Raw genomic sequence first — 14,093 nt, 5'->3', positions numbered from 1 at the left:
AGGAGGGTTGGAGCCAACTTCACATCAGTGGGCAAGATATTCCAGAGGGCAGGAGCAACAGCAGACAAGGCCCTCATCCTGGATTCCACCAGCCGGAATAATTGTGCCTCCTCTGCCAACATGAGTGGGGTGAGACAGTCCCTGTAGTGGGATTCAATTTTTTTTTTACTACCGGTTCTGTGGGTGTGGCGTGGAGGGTGTGGTGTGGCTTGGTGGGCGTGGCAGGGGAAGCATACTGCAAAATCTCCATTTCATCCTGATCAGCTGGAACTCGGGAGGCAGAGAATAGATGGGGGTGGGACCAGTCAGAGGTGGTATTTACCGGTTCTCTGAACTACTCAAAATTTCTGCTATTGGTTCTCCAGAGCTGGTCAGAATGTGCTGAATACCACCTCTGGACAGTCCCTCAAATAACGGAGGCCCATGCCGTGAATGGCTTTACAGGTTGAATTGGCCAACACCTGGAATTGCATGTGGAAGCAGATGGGTAACCAATGCAGCTTGTGACCAATGGTGTCACTGGAGCCATTCTAGCTCCCCCACCCCCAAATTGTCTACACCACCACACACTGCACCAGTTGGTGATCAAATAAGAACTATTGCAGGTGACTTCTTTATTTACTCCAGTTGTCTCTTTTCAAGTCACTTGCAAAGACTGACATGGTTCTCTGGAATTAATATACATCTTAAACATATCTTAATGCATATTGTAAAGGAATGCAGAGCAGATCCTGGGCAAGTCAGGGATGAACCATTGAAGAAGGATTTATGAAAGAGATTGTACAATCCAGAGATTGAAGGAAGTGTGAGGAAGAATTCATCATAACCCCTCCTTGGTTTTGTGTACTCTCGTATAACAAGGTATAAAGCGAAACTTGGACAGGCTTTTAAAATATGTTATTACGCCCCACAAAAATAGCATTCCTGGAATCCCTGTGGTGTCTGTTTTTGACCAGCTCCTTTGATCTTAAAATGCCATGCATGTTTATTGTTACTCTTACTAGTACATGCCTTCCAGTTACAAGCTGTATGTATCGCATAAAAATATTGAACTGTCCTGAGAACATATTACAGGATGACTTGAAAAGAAACTAGGCCGTGTGCTATAAATACAACAGCAGTGGAAAAGTCTACCTATTTCTCCCCCTCCCCCCCCCAAGGCTTAATTCTTGACGTTTTAGTAACTACTGGATATCCTGATTCTTCTCAATGAATTCTATAATTCTGATTTAAGATGCAGTTTCCTCATTCAACCTTTGGCTAGTTCATTTTCTGCTGATTTAGAGCAGAATTTTATCTATGCTTTTATCTATACAATCACACCTCTAAACTGAATTATTTTTAGCTGCATCCATCAAAAGTTTCTGAATTCAGCTGCCCTTTCAAAGGACCCATAAAACCTGTAGCCCCGGTTGAAGTTGGGAGTTCCTCACCCTGTAACTTGAAAGTAAATTCACTTCATGAAAAGATACACCGTACATAGGAATTTGCTATTCAACTTGTTTTTTTAACAAGTTCCAATTTAATTTAGGGACAGCACAACATGTTGTGTCTAGGAAAACATCAGGGCTACTGCTCTAAAGGTCAAAGACTTTGTTAAAAAGGACCAGGTGAATTCTACCCCTACAGTTTTCTTGACAGTATTAGGCACGTGGCTTGTCATTACCTTGTTTGAGGATTATGTTCTTGGTTTTTCTGAGTCCAGCCAACATTATTAGAATTCCCAGAACATTTCTCATCTCGTCTGACCAGAGATGAACCTGTTTAGCTTCTGAGATCAGCCATGGATGACTCACTGGCTCCACTTGCTGAGGCACACCATCAGGTGGCATTGTGTGCTTATTCATAAGGGGTTTGACTTCTCATTCACTCCTTGTTTTAAAAGGTACATAGAAAAAAAATACAGAATCGTCATAAAATAGATTGGTTATGTATGAGTTTTCCATTTTTCTCAACGTTAGGTCTTTGGAAACACTTTCCTGTGAACAAATTTTATCCAAGTCAATAAAGTTTATTTCACAGGAAAGAGATCCTGCATTGCATTGGGATTCTCTGTATTATGAACATGGAACTCTACAAAATTTACAGACCTGAACAAGAAGCCATAGATTCCTTTCATGGAATGAAATTCAACCCATAGAGGCAGTCTTTGGCTTACAGCCATTTGTTTTAACAACAGTTTGAAGTTACGATGACACTGAAAAAAAAAAAAAGACTAATAAGCCATCCTTGAAGTTATGACCATTGCATCATCATCCCCATGACCACATTATAATTCAGGAACTTGCCAGGTGCTTGCATTTATTACTGCAGCATTCTGCAGTAACATGATTTGTTCCCTTTCTAGCTGCCTACCTACCATGGGGAGATAGGTCATAAAATGGGGAGCAGCAATGTGATGCCTCACTTAATGACTGTGCAGCTTAAGGATGAATTTTCTGTTCCCACTTGTGGTTGAGGATCACCTGTACTGATTGAAAGAAATTTCACAGCTTGTTTATTATCCTTTGCAATTGGTATACCAATAGTCCTCAACTTACAGCAGTTTATTTAGTGACCATTCAAAGTTACAACAGCACTAAAAAAATTGACCTATGACTGTTTTTCACAGTTATGACCTTTGCAACATCCTCATGATGATGTGATCAAAATTCAGATGCTTGGCAGCTGGCTCATATGATTATTTTGTCTGTATTATTGCCCAGAGTCACTCTGAGTGAAAAGGGTAGTATCTGAATTTGACAAATAAATAATGAGGAAGTACTGTATATGGCCACTGTGATGATAATGGAAGAACCAGGTTTCATTTTGAGGAAAATTGCAATATACGGAATGGATGTGAGTGTCAGTGACATTAGTGGGTGAATGGCACAAGACAGAAGATTATAAAAAAATAATAATTGAGCCCTTTGGTGACCCAGGAATTAATGTGAAGGGGACCAGCAAGCACCTTTTAGGAAAATTTTTGTTTATCTAGAATGCGTAAGTGTATGCATAAGTCTCTGTGTGTTTGCGGGGAAAGAGATGAATCTAAAAACAAGATTGATATGGCTAAAAAGATTGAGAGAATTAATAAAGGATATAAGAGAGATAATAACTTCTGAATGTGGCACAAGCCTTTATTTTGTAGTGTCAAGAACAGATTAGACCTACAGAAAGAGAACAGAAGTGGAAGAAATTGGGGTGGAAATAGAATAGCTGCAGGAAGAGACAGTCCTCTTTAAAAAAAACCATTGGTCTCCTCGCTGAATATATAGAAAGTAGATATAAGGAAAGATGATATGTAGAAGATACTTGGTATTAAGGTAAAGTAATTATTTTACAGAGTGTGGAGTTATTTTAGTGGCAATATGAACAAGTTAAAGAAAGGTAGAGCATGGCTAACTGGGTTGGAAAAATTCTAGAAGCTATGAGCTGCAAGAACTGTGGTGGTTAGAATGCAGTACTCCAGGCTACTTCTGCTGAATGCCAGCTGCCAGCAGTTCGATTCTCACCAGATCAAGGTTGACTCAGCTCTCCATTCTTCCGAGGTCGGTAAAATGAGGACCCAGATTATTGGGGGCAATATGCTGAGTGTGTAAACCGCTTAGAGTGGGCTGTAAAGCACTGTGAAACGGTATATAAGTCGAAGTGCTATTGCTATTTGTACCTGTAACTCAAATTTGCTTTCCTGTCTTTTAGTATCTATATGGGATTCTGAACACTTCTGCCCTGGGAGTATGGGGCAAGCTGCATAAATTATATAACCAGGAGAAAAGGGACTTAGAAGAGCCCAATGTTGAATATTTGAAATTACTGCCCATCTCCCTTTTTCGTAAAGACATTTGGGAGGGAGGGATTTTTCTGTTCTCCACAGTCCCTGCCTGTATTCTGCTTATTTTTTTATCTTGATCTTTCTTTTGGAGAATTACCTGCTGATGGACAGGTTAAAAATGCCTAATCATGTCTAAACATCTGTGTGACCAACCATAATAATACTTTCTTAAACTTGTATGACACCAGCATTTATGGGCAGTCTAAATTACTAAAAACTTTTAGGAACAAAAATCAATAGAAAAAATAGCACAAGGTAGAACAATAATGGCAAAGAAAGCAAACGCATAAAAAGAAGAAAGGGGTGTCAGTCATCCTTGACAAAGGCCTGGAGAAAGAGCCTTTTTAAAGGTTATTTAAAATAGCAGTAGGGTAAGAATTATTCAAATTTCAAGGAAAGCCTCCTTCCAGAGGATGAGTACTTTTCTGCTACAGAAAAAGGCAGGCTTCTGAGGCCCCATCAGATGGCATTGTTTAATCAATGGAAACTGAAGCATACTAACACTGCTGGATTGAACTACCGTGTTTCCCCGAAAATAAGACAGGGTTTTATTTTCTTTTGACTCCCTAAATAAGTGCTTGGCCTTATTTTCAGGGAGGTCTTATTATTTTGAGGTGCAGGAGGTGGCGAACGTGGTCACCTCGTGGCTGAGTTGCAATATTTTTGGGAAAGGACTTATTTTAGTATATGCATGTATGGGCTTATTATCCGGGGAGGTCTTATTTCCAAGGAAACAGGGTAACTGGATAAATATTATGGGAGACAGGTAGTAATGAGGCACATGCCATGCAGGATGTTGGTGACCCACACCTTGAATCACACTTGCAACCAGTATAGCCTGCAGAGCAGAGGTGTTCAGTGGTGGGATTCAATTTTTTTGCTACCAGTTCTGTGGGTGTGGCTTGGTGGTGGTGGTCATGTGACTGAGTGGGCATGGCCAACTCAATGCCACTCACAACCACACCCACTCATTCACATGACCCCCCCACAAGCCACACCCACAGAACCCGATAGGAAAAAAAATGATTTTTTACCCATCCATCTATATTCTTCCCAGGCCAGGCCTAATCTTTCAAAGGTCTCCTGCTACATGCGCCTGCTCTCCCTTTGCCAGTCCCATTTCCACTCCTTCAGAGGCCTCGGCCCTAGCCCCGCTTCCTCCCCCACGACTGTTTCTTTCTTTGGGCTTACCTTCTTCCCACAGTAGCTGGTCCGGACTCCAGAAGGCAAGCTCTCTTTTTTGGTGCAACTGCGAGAAGCCTCCCAGCTGCTGCCTCTTTGCCAGCTGCTTCCTGGCAGCAGCGGCTGGTTGAAGGCTGCCAAAAACTACTGGAGGTCTCGAATGCACTGAAAAACTGCTGCTGTTGCCGGCCTGTTTTTTGCACTGGCCGTGCATGTGCATTGCCTGCTGCATGAGTGACCATCAAGCAGGAAGGCAGGGCAAGCGAGCGGTATTTGGTATTTGGTATTTATTCGATTTGTGACCAGGTAGGCATGGCAAGCGAATGGCGACTGGCAACCGGGCGGGGGCAGGCAGAGGTTGTTACTGGTTTGGTGAACCAGGTCAAATTTCTCCTATTGGTTCACCCAAACTGGTGTGAACTGGCTGAATACTACCCCTGAAGGTGTTGCAGGGGATATTGAGGAATGCCCATCATTGCCCATGCCATTGCATTCTGGATCAATTGAAGTTTCTGGGTGGTCTTCAAGGGCAATCCCACATACAGTGCATTGCAGTAATCAAGCTGTTTGGTGAATGGGGCATGTGTGACTACGAAGTATTCACTGATCTAGAAGAGCACAACTGGCCCACCAGATGAAATTGGGCAAAAGCCTTTCCGCTTTATGTTCATTGAGCAGTAGTGTTAGTCCAGCAGGACTCCCAATTTGTGTACCATCTTGAATGGAGAAGTGCAACTCTATCCAAGGTCAAAGTAGAATAACCTCAGAACTGGATGGTCCAAAGACCCATAGCCACTCAGTGTTGGTAGGATTGAATTGGAGACGGTGCTTCCACATCCAAACTCACACAGTCCCTGGGCACTGGGACAGAACTCTAGCAGCCTCATTTTTCTAGACCAGAGTTGAAAGATATAACTGGGTATTGTCAGCCCAGGGAATGGAATTAGAATGGAATGGAATAAAATAGAAGAGAAAAGAAGAGAAAACAGTAACAGAGTTGGAAGGTACCTTGGAGGTCTTCTAGTCTAACTCCCTGCTCATGCAGGAGACCTGTACTAGGGATTCAAACTGCCGAACTGCCAACCTTTCTGATTCTCTATAGCCACCTAGTCAGGCTATAGAGAATAGAATAGGAATAGAAATAATAGAAATAGAAATAATAAAAATAGAATCCTATAGCACCCCATAATTGAGGGGCCTAGGCTCTGGCCTCAATCCCCAGCCCATGGAGTCACATCAAAGGATATCACGGTTGATAATCAGAGCCATGAGACATCAAGGAGCACAAGGATGGATGCACCACCACCATTCCAGCTCTGCCTCAGATCATCAACAGGTGTGACCAAAGGTTGTCTCAGTACAGAATCCTGGTCTTAAAACTTATCTGAAATGAGACTAACTAATGCCCTTATTTCAGGATTCTGATCAGCTTTAGGCTGAGCACTTTGTCAACAACCTTCCTCAGAAAGTAGGATGAAAATAGTTGGGTCCAAGTATGGCCTCTTGTAGGGGCACACTGCCTCCATCAAAAAAGTCAACATTACTTCATGGACCCAACCACAAATCACCTCCCACCACTTTCACAACACACTGAGAGAATGTATGAAGTTTAAATTGCAAACAAATGTTGGTAGAATGAATGTTCTGAGACTAAATGGAAGAAACGAAACTCTGGTTGGATAGAGAGTATTTTCTTCTCCCAACTTATATCTTGCAAGTAAGAGATTCTTGATTGAAAATAATATTTCAAACCTCACTGAATTTTGACTTTTTCAGAAATACATTTTTTCCAGTACAGAAATCCACTTTTGTTACTTAAAGTATTATTTACTCCTTTGGAAAATCAATATCTCTGAGTCTAACAAAAGAAATTTTACAATTCATTTTACTGAGTTGTTAGGTTATGAACTTTTTTGGAGCTGAACACCTCCTGCTGCTACCACCATATTAAATGCTGAATTCTTGTAGCAGGGGAATTGGACAAGACAATGGGTGCATTTTAATCTCAGCTCAGGAAGATATTTTGTCTGTAATGTTGTGAATAAACCCTTATCCTAGGAGCTTAAGAAAGCACACCAAACAGCTCAGCAAATATTTTCCTATTTTGAGGCCACCTACAGTTTTCATCAGTATTTGAAAGAGAGAAGCATATCCACTAAGAAGAATAGAAAAATGCACATTTCCATCACTGCGGTTTTTAAAAAATTCTGGCTAAGTATGGAAGACCAATCTGCTTCCCACCAAGAGTAAAAGGTTCTTATGTGATCTTTCTCTCTCAAAGAAAATAATTTGGTCTTGGAACAAAAGAAAAGAAAGAGAATTGATTATATTCTTAGTCGAATTCTGACATTACATCCGGTGCCAGTTCTCTAGTATCCTGTCTTACGAGTGCTTCTTCTAGCATTCTGTCCTGTTTGCCATTGGTATCTTAGCCGATCTCAAAACGTTATGGAGCCAGTGACAGACTGGCTAATACTTGAATGGGAGAGCACCAGAGCAGACCAAGGCTTTAGGAGAACCTGGAAATAGAAGAAAATATTGGATGGAGAAAGTAACAAAATACTTTTTTATTTTATTGGCTCAACAATAAAAAAAGATTAAGGATAATGATAATAATGAATGTATGTATGTGTGTATGTATGTATGTATGTGTGTGTACAACATAAGGAAATGGGATGTAAATTGCAAACAGTGATTTGGAAAGAAGGATAGAAAACTTTGTTATTAAATATTATGGATGTTTAGCTAGAATAGGACATAAGGATTTAGTGTCATTGGAGGATTTTAGAAATAGTAAATGAAATGCAAGTATGTGGTTATGTATTAAATCTTGGTATATTTTATGATGGGGCGTTTAAACAATTATAGTCAAATGAAAATGGAGGTATAATGACGGTAACATGTATAAATATCTGAGTTAAAATACTTGAGTTAATATGAATTATGCTTGATGCCTGGAAGAGATGCACGAAAGTCTTTTGTAACCAACTGATACACTTTCTACAGTATGTAAAAAAAGGAAGATTTTATGTGTTGTGTTTGTTTTGAAAATTAAAAATAAAAAAAAAACTTTTAAAAAAGATTAAGAAAGAATAAAAAAAACCTAGGATAGTGATGTCTAACTTTTTTGTTCTTGGGTGTCAAAAGCACGCACATGCGTGCATGACAGCACTTGCGTGTACCTGCACCCATATTGCAATGTGCATGCTATACATAGGTTTGTTATCATGGCCCCAGGATTTAAAAAAAACATGCATATAGAATGCAATCACATTATGAAGGGAGGGGTACTTTCAATAACAGATTGAACATTGAACACATGGCATCAGATAAATCAGTCTTTGCATTGTTTCTCAGATTCTTTTTACAGTGTCTAAGATTGTTAAAAAGAATTCGTGTTAATGTCAGTGGATAGAAAATGTAATTTTTCCCCATCCAAGTTCTCACAAAATAATAAAATGCTTACCCACCATTTTTAAATTAGAGCAATCCCAATTTCTCAGAAGAACCCTGAGCAAACTAAAATTTTCCAAATATAACTTGCTGTCTTTAAAACAAGAACAGTAGCTGATCTGAATTTGGCTAAAATAAGAAACAAGAGTTTGGCAAGTGTTCAAGGATACCAAATAATAATAGTTTCCTCATTGTACCCATAATGCTTAAATTCAAAATTATTTTCATTCCATTTAAACACAGAAATCAAAATTAAAGATGAATAACACAGCTGAAAATCTGAAAAGTAAAAACCACCATCCTCATAGTTTTAATGAAAAGCAGAGTTAGGGTTAGGGGTTAAGAGCATGCCCCTCCCATACAGATTTTTTTTCAGTAGTTTATCAAGTTTAAACTCACTCAACAGAATTAACATAAGAATCATCTAGAAATAAATAACATATAGAAATACTCAATTTACCAAGCACCTGAATTTTGATCACATGATCATGGGGATGCTGCAAAGGTCGTAAAACGGTAATAAGTTACATATTTCAGTGCTGTTTTAACTTTGAACAGTCATTGAATGAGCTGTTGTACTACCTGTATTTAAGACAATCAATACTGTAAACAAATCCCCCCTTTTTAGGCATTAAATGGTGTCCTTGTCCTATAGCAGGGGTGTCAAACTCAAGGCCACAGCCCGCTTCTGGCCCTCAGGATGCTTAGATCCGGCCCCCATCCTGGAAACAGTAAAGGACTGGCCTGTAGTGCCTCTGCCAGCGAAAATGGAGCTTGGAAGGGCCGCACATCAGGGGTGGATTCCAGCTGGTGCAACTGCCAGTTCACTCATGCGTGTGGGCTGGCTGCGTGCTGTGTACGCATGTGCAGTTCTATAGAAATTGTTCTGTGCATGCACAGAACTAAAAAACAAGATGGCAGCGGCAACTGCGCCAACTGGAGAATCGGTTTGAGGGCATGGTAGGCCTGGGTCAATGCCGGTTCCAGCGACCCAGGCTACCATACAACTATCGTTTCAGCCGAACCAGGCTAAACCGGTAGGAATCCACCACCGCTGCACATGACCCTTCCAGGCTCCGTTTTCAGCAGCAACAGCCTCCTGCAGCCCTCTGCCAGCAAAAACAGAGCTGGGGCGCGTGCACATGGCTCGCCATGCTCTTTTTTTTCTGGCAGAGGGATGCAGGAGACCATCAGAGCTAAAAACTGAGCATGCCCCCCCCCCACGTGCTGGCTTCCCAATCTCCATTTTTACTGACAGAGAACTGCAGGAGCTCATTGTGGCTGAAAATGGAGCCTCGATGAATGATGTCAAGCTGGCCATGCCTCTGGCCACGCCCCCTCCCCCAGGTCAAACACAACCCTGATGGGGCCCTCAATGAAATCCTGTTTGACACCCTGTCCTATAGGAAAAGTAAACTTTGCTTCTCAAGTTGTGAATATCTTCTATGACCACTAGAGGGCAGACATGATGTAGACATTAAGACCTTCATGTGAGTGACAAAGATTTCTAAATTTGTTTTAAGCTTGATTGACACTAAATAATCCAAATCTTCCTCTGTCAGTGCATTCCCAAACTGCAGGAGATAATGGCAAGACAAAACAGCAAAGCTGAATGTGAAGAATCTTAGATTGGTGGAGTGGGGGAAGGATTGTAGAGGTGGGCTTTTCAGGGCAAAGAAAATTTGTTGATTGCTTAGGTGGGTGTTTTGATTGTCTCTTAACACTTTCACCTACAATCTGTTGAAAGATTCCACCCAAGTTTCCCCTAAGGGAAATTATTACAATCAGCAGATATTTCCCTGGGTGGGGAAGGCATATGAGGTGACAGTCAGTTTGCTCATAAATCTGGAAATCCCCTATAATTATGGCTGCAATTAATTTTGATAACAAAGTCAATATCAAAGTCTCCTGACTGTGACAATACTTAAACGTAAAGCTTAGTTGTATTTTCCCTGCCAAAGAATGAATCATTCTTTCATTGGTGGAGGCTGGGATATCTCTACTTGTTCCTTTATGTTCTGAAAAATATACAAGGGACACGGAAGTGGACAGGACTAGGGGAAAATATATACCTTAATCTCTGAACCCTTAATTTGAATACTAATGCATTTAAACCTTAATAAAGGCTGAGCGCCTTTTTGTCCCATAAGGTCAGAATATAAAAACACAGATAAATTAAGAACTGGAAAATATGGTATGAATATTGTATGATAGGTAGGAATTGGATATGTATATGTACTGATAGTAACTATAGAATGAAAGGAATTAGTGGGTAGGTAATTTGATTGACTATACATGCCTATGTAATGGATATAAACTGTTATTGCTATAAGATCAAAAAACTCAATGGAAATGACTATGCCAGAAATGTCTAATCTTTTTGTTTACCTAATAAAATCCTTTTTTTAAAAAAAAGAAAGGATGAGTGCCAAACAATTGGGGCCTTTGAACTGTAAGGCTGGAGAAAACTCCTGTGAGTCCCTTGGACTGCAAGGTGATCAAACTGGTCAGTCCTAGAGGAGATCAACCCTGACTGCTCTTTAGAAGGCCAGATCCTGAAGATGGAACTCTAATACTTTGACCACCTAATGAGAAGGAAGGACTCACTGGAGAAGAGCCTAATGCCAGGAAAGATTGAGGGCAAAAGAAGAAGAGGACGACAGAGAATGAGGTGGCTGGGTGGAGTCACCGAAGCAGTAGGTGTAAGCTTAAATGGACTCTGGGGATGGTAGAGGACAGGAAGGCCTGGAGGAACGTTGTCCATGGGATTGCGATGGGTTGAACATGACTTTGCAAACAACAACAACAACAACAACAACAACAACAATGCATTTAATACTTTCCACCTGAATAGAATAACAGAGTTGGAAAGGACCTTGGAGGTCTTTAAGTCCAACCCCCTGCTTAGACAGGAAAGAGCAGGACAGATTAAACCTGTTTATTGTTATAGCCAAGACATTGGTATGTAGTTTGGAATTGACAAATGTGCAACAATGGCAATCAAAGCAGAGAAGGTCATAGAAGATGATGGAATAGAACTTGAGAATGAAGAAATGATAAAGGCAGTAGACCAGAAGAAGGCAACAAGTACTTGGGGATTTTAGAGGCCTCTGACTTAATGCATAATAAAGTCAAGGAATTAACTTCAGCCAAGCATTCACAAGATATTAAAATCCAAATTGAGAAGAGGAAACATCATAAAAGCCATAAATACCTGGGCTATGCCTGTGATCCGATACTCTGCAGGAATAATTGACTGGACCCAGATGGAGTTGGACAACCTGGACAAAAAAACAAGGAAGCTTATGACAGTGAATCATGCCTTGCACCCTATAAGTTGACCTCTACCAAGAGCAGAGGGTGGTCGACTCCTACAAGTAAAGCAGACTGTGGAAGATGAAAGACACAGCTTGAATGATTACATCCAGAAAAGTAAAGAACCAATGATTGAGAAAGTAAATAAAGGAGGCCTTCAAAGACAACTAAATTGAAAGCTGAATATAAGAAAGAAGTAATTGATAAGCGAGCTGAAAATTGGAAAACCAAAGCTATGCATGGCCAATACTTGAAAAGTATTGAAGGCAAAGCTGACAAAAAGCTAACTTGGAACTGGTTAAGATCAGGAGTACTGGAAAAAAAACAGAAGGCTTTATTTTGGCAGCTCAAGAACAAGCCTTAGCCACAAATTGCATGAAGGCAAAAATTCAGCATGTTACCACCAATAGCAAATGTTGCCTCTGTAATGAGAAAACTGAGACAGTTGACCATTTGATCAGTGGGTGCAGCAAAATTTCACAAACTGACTACCTATAACACCATGACAGTGTTGCTAAGATTATTAGCTGGAAATTGTGCCAGAAGTTCAGGTGGCGCAGTGGTTAAATGCAGCACTGCAGGCTACTTCAGCTGACTGCAGTTCTGCAGTTCGGCTGTTCAAATCTCACCGGCTCAGGGTTGACTCAGCCTTCCATCCTTCTGAGGTGGGTAAAATGAGGACCCGGATTGTTGGGGGCAATATGCTGACTCTGTAAACCCCTTAGAGAGGGCTGAAAGCCCTATGAAGCGGTATATAAGTCTAACTGCTATGGCTATTGCTAGTTTGGATTTGAGTACAGCAAAAACCACTGGGACCATCAGGTTGAGAAGGTTTTAGAGAATGAGAAAGTCAAGATCTTGTGGGACTTCAGAATTCAGACTGACAGGCACTTGGCCCACAACACACCTGACATAACAATAGTTGAAAAGAAAAAAGTATGGTTCATTGACATTGCAATACCTGGTGATGCATGAATTGAAGATAAACAGCAAGAAAAAATCACAAAGTACCAGGACTTGCAAATTGAACTTGAGCAACGGTGGAAAAAGAAATCATGTGTTGTGTCGGTTGTAATTGGAGCCCTTGGAGAAATACCTAAAGGACTACCTTGCTATTTGGAAATTCTAAATTTACCAGACTTGAACTTTCTGATTCTACAAAAAACCACCCTACTTGGAACAGCTTATATGCTCCGATGTTACCTTAACAGTTCCTAGGTCCTTGGTTAGGACTCGAGCTGTTGAGCTACTAACCAGCCGCAAAGGCTGTGAATCTCACCAAAGATTAACCACATAATAATGATGATGATGATGATGATGATGTTTGAAAAAATACAAAGCAATATCCTCCCCTCCCTTTTGCTCTCATAATGTCAGGTCAGTGTAAGAATTTGCATGGAAAATGTTTAGAAGAAAGAAACTGGGAGAGATATCTTTATATAATGACATGCACCAGAACTTTTAAAACGCAGGGGGGTAAGGAGGTCTGAAACCAACCGTAATGGAAATTCATTTGAAAGGACTTTGTGATTTAGCCTGGAAATTTAAAGTGGCTCCAAAGGGTTAACCCATTCAGACGTCTCACATTTTCACATTTTTCCCTGGCATGCCTTTGGAAAGCTTTGTTCACTGCATATTAAATTCCACACCTGAAAATAATCTGAAGCAAGAGAATTCTCAAGGCCTTGGGAAGCAGCAGCTTTAACAATAAGATTGGGTTTCCCTGAGAAAGCTCACGTAACTCCTTTCCACCACCAGTGCCACCCCCTTTTTTTGCCGGGGAGGGGGGGTTGCTTTTCTTTCGCTATTAATTTTTGGAGTGGGTGTGCACATGATCTGGATCCATCTATCCCTGGCCTGCAGCTTTTGCATCAAAGCAGGTGCAGCTATGCAACAAGTGAATACTTCCTTAACCTCAAGCCTGACAACTAGCAGACCCAGGCTGTTATACCCAATTTGGCTTGGCAGACAGTGAGCATCACCTGATGCATTCCCTTTAAATCTAAGTAGCCAATGAGCAGCTTACAACTGAGATTTCTCCCTCAGGGAATGCTTCTGGAGCTTGAAGTAAGATACAAACGAATCAATTTATTACAAATATTCATCTATCAGCTGCCAATTTTTCAATCCAGTGTAACGCTCAATGGAAGAATTGATATTACGGGGCTGAAAACCTCTCCCTGATGATCTTGCTACAGGGCAAGCTGTGGTTGGTATGTCAAGCTTCCCTATGCCTGGAGAAATTACTATTTAAATACTGCTGTATCTCTTTGAGGTTATTAGGAACTGAGATGCCTTCTAGTTTCTCTCATTGTTAGCCTCTTAGTTT

This window comes from Thamnophis elegans, chromosome 4 (genome assembly GCF_009769535.1).
Source record: "Thamnophis elegans isolate rThaEle1 chromosome 4, rThaEle1.pri, whole genome shotgun sequence".
NCBI lineage: Eukaryota > Metazoa > Chordata > Lepidosauria > Squamata > Colubridae > Thamnophis > Thamnophis elegans.
This window is presented reverse-complemented; position numbering follows the sequence as displayed.